Source organism: Theropithecus gelada, chromosome 11 (genome assembly GCF_003255815.1).
Source record: "Theropithecus gelada isolate Dixy chromosome 11, Tgel_1.0, whole genome shotgun sequence".
Classification (NCBI taxonomy): Eukaryota; Metazoa; Chordata; class Mammalia; order Primates; family Cercopithecidae; genus Theropithecus; species Theropithecus gelada.
The window spans coordinates 113,804,633-113,815,315 of record NC_037679.1 but is presented as its reverse complement, the minus strand read 5'-3'; the positions used below and the strand labels follow the sequence as shown (position 1 = coordinate 113,815,315).

The 10,683-nt window shown below is 40.6% G+C and overlaps 1 pseudogene; it reads right to left on the bottom strand.

The window, feature by feature from the left end:
- Window positions 1-10,224: 10,224 nt before the first annotated feature.
- LOC112635735 lies at window positions 10,225-10,404 on the bottom strand (annotated as a pseudogene).
- Window positions 10,405-10,683: the final 279 nt, after the last annotated feature.

Sequence of the window (10,683 nt, the reverse complement as noted above, 5' to 3'; positions counted from 1 at the left end):
GAAAATCATATATCAGATTTAAGCATAACTTCATGCCTCCACACTGACATCAATAGGCAGATGAAGGCCACAATGAAACGCTGACTCTCCTCTGTGGGATGTTGTGGTAGTAACTTCTGGGCTACTAAGAGCACTGTTATTCTTTTTAACCCTTTCTTCCCCCCAAATTCCCCTTCAGAGAAGATTCTCTTCCAACAGGATCCCCTATAGCAGTGGAGATGCTCAGAGAATGTTTCACATAAAACAAATAAAATTAAATCATATTACTTATTCAAGCAAGTCCAAGGTAAATCCCAGAAAAATTTGCTCCATTGCCTGAAATGTTGGATAACTGTATAGGGCAATGCTGAAAAGACATCTAAGGAGGAGTGTGAAACAACTGGAATATTTTTCACTCAAACAAAGTACTGGAAACTTTCCATGTATAAAGCATTTAACTAAAAAGAAAACAATTATTCTAAACAGGTGAAGTTCAATATTACCAAGAACCCAAGAGACAGACAAGCATAGCTCTTAAGGATTCTTGGCATTCCTATTAATTTTCTGTCTTATTTATAAAAATAGTCTCCTAACAATTCACTGATTATTGGCTTTAAAGGTGTTTTATTTTCTCACAATGATATACTGTGAAGTTGTATGAAAAAGACCATTATTAAAATATTAAAGTGTGGTGGTTCACGCCTGTAATCCCAGCACTTTGGGAGGTTAAGGCAGGTGGTTCATGAGGTCAGGAGTTCAAGATCAGCCTGGCCAAGATGGTGAAACCCTGTCTCTAGTAAAATTACAAAAAAAAAAAATAGCCAGGTGTGGTGGTGGGCACCTATAATCTCAGCTACTCAGGAGGCTGAGGCAGAGAATTGCTTAAACCCGGGAAGCAGAGGATGTAGTGAGCCGAGATCACGCCACTGCTCTCCAGCCTAGGTGAAAGAGTGAAACTCCGTCTCAAAAAATAATAATATTATTATTATTAAAGCAAGTAACTAGTATACTGTGAACTTACGCATAGGCAAAGACAAGATCTATATGGAAAATAACAATATGCTTTACTATTCTTTTGTTCAAAGTTGATATCAATTCTGTTATTTCCTCTGTGTATGAATGTGAATGACTACTGAGTAAGCCACCCTATACATTACTTGTGGTCTGTATGTTGAATTAAAGCTGTTTCGTGATAAAAGGGCTGTTTCAGTTAGTATTGGTGCTGTATCTTCGTACCTTTTCCATTTCTGTGTCCCAGGATGTGTGAACGCAGTTGCCTGAAACTCACATGCTGCTTCTGATCTCTGAGAGTGTCTTTAGATCATTTTGTGTGACTCCACCAATACTGCAAAAGTCCTAATAACAGAGCTCCAAAATCACACCCACAAGAATGCAGGAAACCAGTGAGTTTACAAGTCAATGACACTAGACAACTTGGAGGAAATTAGTTCACATAAAACGTGTCACTCTTCATATTTTCTCAGCATTGAAAAACAAGGCAGGTCAACTGCATTAATGACATTCAGACCAACGAGAGTAATTTATATTTGTATTACACTCCATAATATTATTTCATTTCCCCATACATTATTTTTCCATGTATTAGTTCACCTGGATACCCTTTGAAAGGCAGACCATTTTACAAACCACTTGACATCATTCATTCCATTTTTTACAGTCAGAAAACGGCTACTGGGTTTCTCCACTTGAATAATGTTCACTGTAGGACTACAAATCCAGTAGAGTTTGTCAATGAGATACTAGTAAACACTAAACCATAAACCAGAGGTTGGCATAATCCCGTGAAACACAATGCTGCTGTGTGCTAGAACTATCACATTCTCCGCTGATGAAATTCAACAGTCAGCCACATGGCTGATGCTGCCACAGATAGCAAGAGATGACTACAGATAGGTGCCAAAAACAGATGTTTCCTTCTAGACTGAGGGATGCCAGTGAGGAGTTAAGACAATGAAATGACAGAATAAAACTTGCTTCTTGAATATATCAAACTGATATCAGTACAAAATACATTTTATATTGTCTATTCATCAAGATCCCACAGTTAGCAGCAGAGTTACTAGCTAGAACCCAATTCTTCTAACATTGAGTACAGAAATTAGGGTTGCACAGTAACATCCAAACTGAGAGCCAAATCAGGAACACAATCCCATTCACAATAGTCACAAAAAAATAAAATACCTAGGAATACGGCTAACTAGGGAGGTAAAAGATCCCTATGATGAGAATTACAAAACTCTGCTGAAAATCAGAGAGGACACAAACAAATGGAAAAACATTCCATTCTCATGGATAGGAAGAATCAATATTGTTAAGATGGCCACACTACCCAAAGCAGTTTACAGATTCAACGCTATTCCTATGAAACTACCAATGTCATTTTTCGCAGAATTAGAAAAAATTATTCTGAAATTCATATGGAACTAAAAAAGAGCCTGAATAGTCATAGCAATCCTAAACAAAAAGAATAAAAACATAGGCATTACCTTGAAACTATCAGGATACAGTAAGCAAAATAGCATGGTAGTTGTACAAAAACAGACACACAGACCAATGGAACAGGTTAGAGAACCCAGAAATAAAGCAATACACCTAAAACCACGTGATCTTTAACAAAGCTGACAACAACAAGCAATGAGGAAATAATTCCCTGTTTAATATATGGTGCTGTAATAACTAGATAACCATAGGCAGAAAATTGAAACAAGACCACTACCTTTGACTATATACAAAAATCAACTGAAGGTGGATTAAAAACTTAAATGTAAAACCAAAATTATAAAAATCCTAGAAGAAAACCTAGAAAATGCCATTCTGGACATAGGCCCTGGAAAAGATTGCACAACAAAGACTCCAAAAGCAATTGCAGCAAAAACAAAAATTGACAAGTGGGACCTAATTAAACCAAAGAGCTTCTGGACAGCAGAAGAAACTATCAACAGAGTAAACAGACAACCTACAGAATGGGAGAAAATATTTGCAAACTATGCATCTGACAAATGCCTAATATCCAGCATCTATAAGGAACTTGAACAATTCAACAAGCAAAAAACAATGAACCTCATTTTTAAAATGAACTAGACATACTTCTCAAAAGATGACATACATGCAGCAAACAATCATATGAAGAAACTCTCAACATCACTGTCAGAGAAATGCAAATCACAATGAGATACCATCTCACACCAGGCAGAATGGCTATTATTAAAAAGACAAAAAGTAACAGATGCTGGCAAGGTTGCAGAGAAAAGGGAACACTTACACACTGCTAGTGGGAATGAGAATTTGTTCAGCCACTGTGAAAAGCAGTGTGGAGATTTCTCAAATAACTTGAAACAGAATTTCAACCCAGTAATCCCATTACTGAGGATATACTGAAAGGAATATAAATCGTTCTACCAAAAAGACACATGCACACATATGTTTATTGCAGCATTATTCACAATAGCAAAGACATGGAATCAACCTAGATGCCCATCAGCAGTGGACTGGATAAAGAAAATGTGGTACATATACACCATGGTATATCATGCAGCCATAAAAAATAACAAAATCATCTCTTTTACAGCAACATGGATGCAACTGGAGGCTGTTTTTCTAAGCAAGTTAAGGCAGGAACAGAAAATCGAACACCACATGTTCTCCCTTATAACGGCAAGCTAAACATTCAGTACACATGGAAACAACAGACACTGCAGCCTGCTTGGTGGTGGTGGGTGGGAGGAGGGTGAGGATTTAAAAACTGCTTATCGAGTATTATGCTCATTACCTGGGTGACAAAATAGTCTGTACACCAAACCTCAGCAACAAACAATTTATCCATGTAACAAACATGCACATGTACCCCCCACACCTAAAAGTTGGAAAGAACAAATAAATAAATAAAAATAAATTGGAGTTCCAGATGGAAACAATGTGAAAGAAAACAGGATGACTCACCTGTAAATGGTAAAAATAAAAATATATATGGCCAATAAATTAGTAAAGAATAAATTTAAACAGTGAAGTACTATATATAATTCACCAGTCTAGCATTGTTGTTGATAATTTAATTATTGAGAACATGAGGAAACAGACTACTCACATAAGCAGCTGGTAGGAAAATAGAGTGATCCAACATTTAGACAGAGATGTAGAAATAGAACTAGACATATAGATATATATTCTTAAAAATATACAAATATTCATACCATTTCACTCAGCAATCACATTTCCAGGATGAACACAGAAGTATTCAAAAGGTTATCTTAGTTACAGACAAAAAACAAATGTCTACTTACACTGAATTGATAAAATGAAAATAAATTTTTGTCTCTCGATACAATGGAATTTCATGAAGCCAAGATAATTATGTTTATTCATAGAAGAATGGTTTATTGGTTGAGAAAATGCCTTTGATACACTGTTCAGTGAAAAGAAAAGGTAGGTGATAAGTGTGATCTCAAGTCAATATTTGTGAAAACGCATATTTAGCAAGTATACAGTAACTAACATAGAAAAAGACATGGAAGAAAATGTAATATAATAATAGTTTTCTTTGGAATAGAAATCACTGATTTTTTCATCATATACTTTTCTATATTTTCTGTTGTGAATACACATTCTTTTTATCACAAAAATAGTTTTATTTAAACACAATGCAAGATGAGTCATTTGAGAATAAAGTAGAACTTATGTTTTGAGAGGATCAAAGGCTGCAGTACTTTCAGGCACCTCAGTTAAACAGGGATTAGTACTTGGGCAATTCATCTGGCTCTTAATTTCTTGAACATTGAGCCAAAAATGGAGTAACAACTTCCATTTCTGTCTGCAGAAAACATATTGAGTTACTTACATGTTTTTTTCCCAAGAACTATAGTCAAACAAGAATTATTTGAATCCTTATATAAAAGATCTCATGAAATATATTGAGCTATCACTTCGACTGTGGTCTTAAAGGTCAATTTCAGCCAGGCATGGTGGCTCACACTTGTAATCCTAGCATTTTGGGAGGCCGAGGTGGGAGGATCGCTTGGCCCCAAGGAGTTGGAGACCAGCCTAGGCAACATAGCAAAATCCTGTTTCTACAGAAATATACAAAATTATCTGGGTGGAATGCACCTGTGGTCCCAGCTATTTGGTGGGAGGATGGGTTGAGCCCAGGAGGTTGAGCTTGATCACACCACTAAACTCCAGCCTGGGCAACAGAGCAATACACTGTCTTTAAAAAAAAAAAAAAAAAAAAAAAAAAAAAAAAAAAAAAAAGGTCAATTTCTTTTGGCATCTTTTAGGCATCGACCCTGTAATAAATCATATTCCACTACATGAAATTAAGTATAAATACAATTTTATATGAGGTCACTGTAATATATGGCAATAGATGGGTCCTTGTAGCATGCATTCGGGTAACAAGTATTTTTAATAAAATCATAATTATCTAATACTACTCTATTCTGAAAGAATCATTTTGGTTGTAACAAAGGCTTAGTTAGAAGCAGAATGTTCCCTTTACTCAAAGGGTATGTTTTAATATCTGAACATCTTAGATTAAAACAAGCACTTCCATTATTTCCCAAAGGAATTACAATGGGTTATCTACGTATTTTTTTGTGTGCTACACATTGGCATTTATAACATGCTTTGATTCACATCAAAACCCATTTGCTTTAAATTTGAAAAAGACCTTATAGAAAGCATCCAGCTACATTCTTATAAATAGCATAAAAATTCCCTAAAAGGGAGGATTAAGTTGATCATGTCAACTTTATCCTAGCCTTACATACAATAACCATTTCATTAATCACACAAAGTCAAAACAGAACCAAGGAATGGGTCTTTCTCTTAACCAGTCTAGATATGTCAACCTCTCCTTTGCCTAAATGCTAGTATACAATGTAGTGAACACTCACTTGGCCTTGCTTCCAATCCATGGACAATTCACTCTCTCATCTATATTTCTCACTATGATACCCTTTCAGTATGTTTAGGAAGAACCTTGCTGGTACCTATGATACCTGTCTCAGAAAAGTTATGAGCATACCCCAGACATCGCTATTCACATTGATGTTAACTTTTTTCACATAAAGTTCACTCTGTTGCCCAGGCTGCAGTGTAGTAGCATGATCACCCCTCACACTGAGAAAATCCTCCCACCTCAGCCTCCCAAGTAGCTGAGACCACAGGCACATGCCACCATGCCCAGCTAATTTTTCAAATTTATTTTTTGTAGAAACAAGGTCTCACTATGTTGCCCAGGTTGGTCCTGAACTCCTGGGCTCAAGCAATCTGCCCAACCAGGCCTCCCAAAGTGCTGGGATTACAGGCATGAGCCACCACACCTAGAAGATACTCCTATTTTATTCAGCAAATGTCTCAATATCTTGCCATGTACCAGCACTAAACCCTATATAAAGCAGACTAGAAATACGAGGCAATATGTAGAATAAAGTGTTACAATTGCTACGATAGCATTAGGTACATGGTTCAACCAAAAGCAAGGGAGAAAACTGTCAAATTTACCAAATACGGGTAGCAAGTTTACTATTGTAAAATACGTATTCATATTTATCCTTCAATGACCTTGAAAGTGTTTTTCATTTTAATATATTGTGATTGAGGGATCAAGTGAATAGTCCAACCATTTTTCTAGCCTTGATTCTCCTTTTACTCCAGCATTTTTTGATATAACATAAAATACAGAACAGACATTCTTATTATGGTGTTTATGTTTAACTAACATGAAATAGCATTAATTAAATGACTGGTATACAAAGCTATCATAGCCTTCCTTTATGCCACTTTGGGGGGCGGTCTTGTGAATATTTGTCATGTTTTTGGCAATCCACCATCTTTTAAACACTCTTCTTATGTTGCAACATTTTTGCACATTCTCATTCCTGTCCCTTCAATGAAGAAACCAGAACCGCAGTCTTATTTGCAGCTGTATAAAAGTATGTAATGCACCCACACCCAGGACTTCAGTCTGGAAGTTAGTGACGTTACAAAGCACATGTACTCGCTCTTTCACAGCAACAGAAGTATCTGGGTTTTCAAGATCAGCAGCCCCAGAATTTTGCACTCTAGGCCCCAGTACTATCAGTGGAATTTGCAGTGTCTAGGACAAAATGCAATGTCTGTGCTAAGTGGCAGCAGCATTGGTGTCTGCTGGAGTAACCACCAAGGTCTGGTTTGGGCACTGTTTCTGGCTTGGCAGTGGCTGAGTCAGATACCCTAAATCTATTGGCAATTCTTTAATGCCAAAGATGTGTATATTTTTAAATTTTATTTACTTTTTTATAATAAAGATTTTTTTTAACTTTCATTTTAGGTTCAGGAGTGCATGTTCAGGTTTGTTATATAAGTAAATTCATGTTACAAAGGTTTTGTTATACAGATTATTTCATCACCCAGATAGTAAGTCTAGTATCCAACAGTTATTTTTTCTGCGCCTCTCCCTCCTCCCACCCTCCCCACTCAAGTAGGCCCCAGTGTCTGCTGTTCTCTTCTTTGCGTTCATGGGTTCTCATCATTTAGTTCCCCCTTATAAGTGAGAACATATAATATTTAGTTTTCTGTTCCTGCATTAGTTTGCTAAGGATAATAGCCTCCAACTCCATCCACCTTCCCACAAAAGACATGAATTTGTTCTTTTTTATGGCTGCATAGTATTCCATGGTGTATATGTACCACATTTTCTGTATCCAATCTGTCACCAATGGGCATTTAAGTTGATTCCATGTCTTTGCTATTGTGAACAGTGCTGAAATGAACATTCACATGCATGTATCTTTGTCATAGAAGGATTTATATTCCTTTGGGTATATACACCCAGTAATGGTGATGGCAGCGGTGGACTGTCTGGAGTGGCGGCTGCCACCACACCAGCTGTAGCAGGGAAGCATGGTCAGGGATACATGTTCCATGCAGCTACCAGGAGCCAGAGAAAACAGGGAGCCTGGCCCCTTCTGAGTTGGGGTGGGAGCTCCCCAGGTCCCACTGCAGCCACCCAAGCTGTGGCTGTGGACCCTGACATCCCTGTGTTCTCAGGGTCCAGGAGCAGGTGGGAGGTCTACACTTCTGGACTCAGCTGCAGCCACCGAAGTCGTGGCTGTATATCCAGGCCTCCCTCTCCACATAGCAGGCAGAAGCCCTGCCCTCCCAGGTGCAACTGCAGCTGCCTAAGTTGTGGCAGTGGACCTAGGCCTCCCTGTGCTCTTGGCGGGGGCAGAAGCAGGCAGGAGCCTCATGTTTCCAAGTGCAGCTGCAGCTACCCAAGTTGCGGCTGCAGACCCAAGCCTCCCACACCATGGAGGAAACAGGAGCCCCACACCCCCAAGGCTTGGCTGCAGTCACCCAAACGGCAGCTGTGAACCCAGGCCTCCCTGTGCTCTTGGGGCCCAGGAAGACCCACCCTGCCCTTGCAGGCTCAGAAGTGCCTTCTCCCACTGCCTGGCTTCTCCCTACTGTTGGCACCCACTCTGATCTTGGAGCAAAGTCAGGACTGAGCCCAGGCACTGTCACAGCTTAGCAAGATGTGCACATGCTCAGGGCAGTTCTGACTCACCAGCTCCCTGCTGCCTTGTCCCGCTCCAGACTTTGGGCACTGACAATCATAGGAGGGAAGCCGAAGTGGGGGCTGAGGGCAGCTCAGCACTGGCCTGTAGGCGTCCCTTGGCACAAAGATCCTGGGCACCATGAAAAGCAGTGGGAGAAAGACAGGCTCCTGGGCAGAAGGAAGTGGGTACCCAGTGAGGCTTCACCTTCCGGCCAGGGTTGGCCCGGAAGGCTGGGGGCTGGGCTGCTAGTCTCACAGACCAGAGTAGAAACTTGTGGTGTCTTTTCCAGGTCTGCCCATGCCCGCCCATAGACCAATCGGTACTCACTTCTTCCCCTTTGAGGCCCATAAAAGCCCTGGGCTCAGCCAGAGGTGAGCAAATGTGGGGACAACCAGCTGCAGAAAGGAGCAACCCACTCCAGGGCCTCCTCTCTGCTGAGAGCTTCAGAGACGATGGGACAACCTGCCTGCTGAGATGAGCTTCCCACTACAAGGTCTACCCTCTGCTAGGAGCTAAATGCTCATTGGGCCACCCTGACTGTGGAAAGGAGCTACTCACTGCTGGTCTCCTCTGAGCTGTTCTATTGCTCAACAGAGCTCCTCTTCACCTTGTTCACACTCCACTTATCTGTGTACCTCATTCTTCCTGGTCACAGGACAAGAACTCAGGACTTCTCAAATAGTGGGGATAAAAGGGCTATAACACAAACAAAGCTGAAACATGCCCCTTGCTTACCATGTCATGGGTGAAGAGGAGAGAAGAGCTGCGGCCCTTCAGGGAGCCCAGACCTGAGAGCTCCCTGAGCCAGGGCTGTGACTCTCTCTTTAGGGCCCTGTGGTTCTTGGCATCTCCAAGCTTCCAGGTGCCACCATGTTCCCAGTGTCCGCTGTGGAAGTTGCTTGCAGTGCACCTGGTCCAGTAACAGCCTCGCAGAGAGCTGGAGCTGCCCATGCCAGCACCTGGAGTCGCCCACCCCACTGCAGCAGCTGGTATGTCTGACTGCACAGTGACCAAAACCCATGCTCACTCACAAACCCCTCACTGCTCCACACCTGGCTTGCCCTTGACAGGGATGGGATCGAGGCCAGTAGCATGAGCCAAGCACAGCCTGCCAGGCTGAGTGGACAGAACAAGCCCAGTGGGCTCGATAAAACTCAGGCAAAGGCACCACAAGCCACAGAGGTTTCTGGCCAGAAAAGCAGCACCCCAAAGATCCCATGACAATGGGATTGCTGGGTCCAATGGTAGTTCCATTTTTAGCTCTTTGAGGTATCACCATACTGCTTTCTGCAATGGCTGAACTAATTTACACTCCCACCAACAGTGTATAAGTGTTCCTTTTTCTCCACATCCATATTTTTTTATTTTTTATTAATAGCCATTCTGATTGGCATGAGATGGTATCTCATTGCAGTTTTGATTTGCATTTCTCTAATGATCAGTGATGTGGAGCTTTTTCTCACATGCTCGTTGGCCACATCTAAGTCTTCTTTTGAAAAGTGTCTGTTCATGTCCTTTGCCCACTTTTTAATAGGGTCGTTTTTCTCTTGCAAATTTAAGTTTCTTACAGATGCTAGATATTAGACCTTTGTTCAAAGCATAGTTTGCAAATTTTCTCCCATTCTGTAGGTTGTCTGTTCACTCTGCTGAGAGTTTCATTTTAACTTTTAAAAATTATTTAACAGTATACACAGGGAAAGCACAAACACAGTCCAGCCCGCACCCCCCAGCCCATAACCACAAATTACGTAGTCAAGTTTCTTGCATTTGGGAAAATCACAAGGGCCAGCACACCCAGCGTGCAATAGGTGAGCCTTACTCTGGGAAAACCACCTTTGGGATCACAGTATCTCCCCTGCTAGGTAAGTAAGGTAGTTTCCTTTGCTGTACAGAAGCTCTTAAGTTTAATTAGATCCAATTTTTCAATTTTCACTTTTGTTACAATTGCTTTTGGCATTTTTGTTATGAAATCTTTGTCCGTTCCTATGTCCAGGATGGTATTGCCTAGGTTGTCTCCCGGGGTTTTTATAGTTTTAGGTTTTACATTTAAGTCTTTAACCCTCTTGAGATGATTCTGTATATGGTGTAAGGAAGGTGTCCAGCTTCAATCTTCTACATATGACTAGCCAGTTATCCCGGCACCATTTAT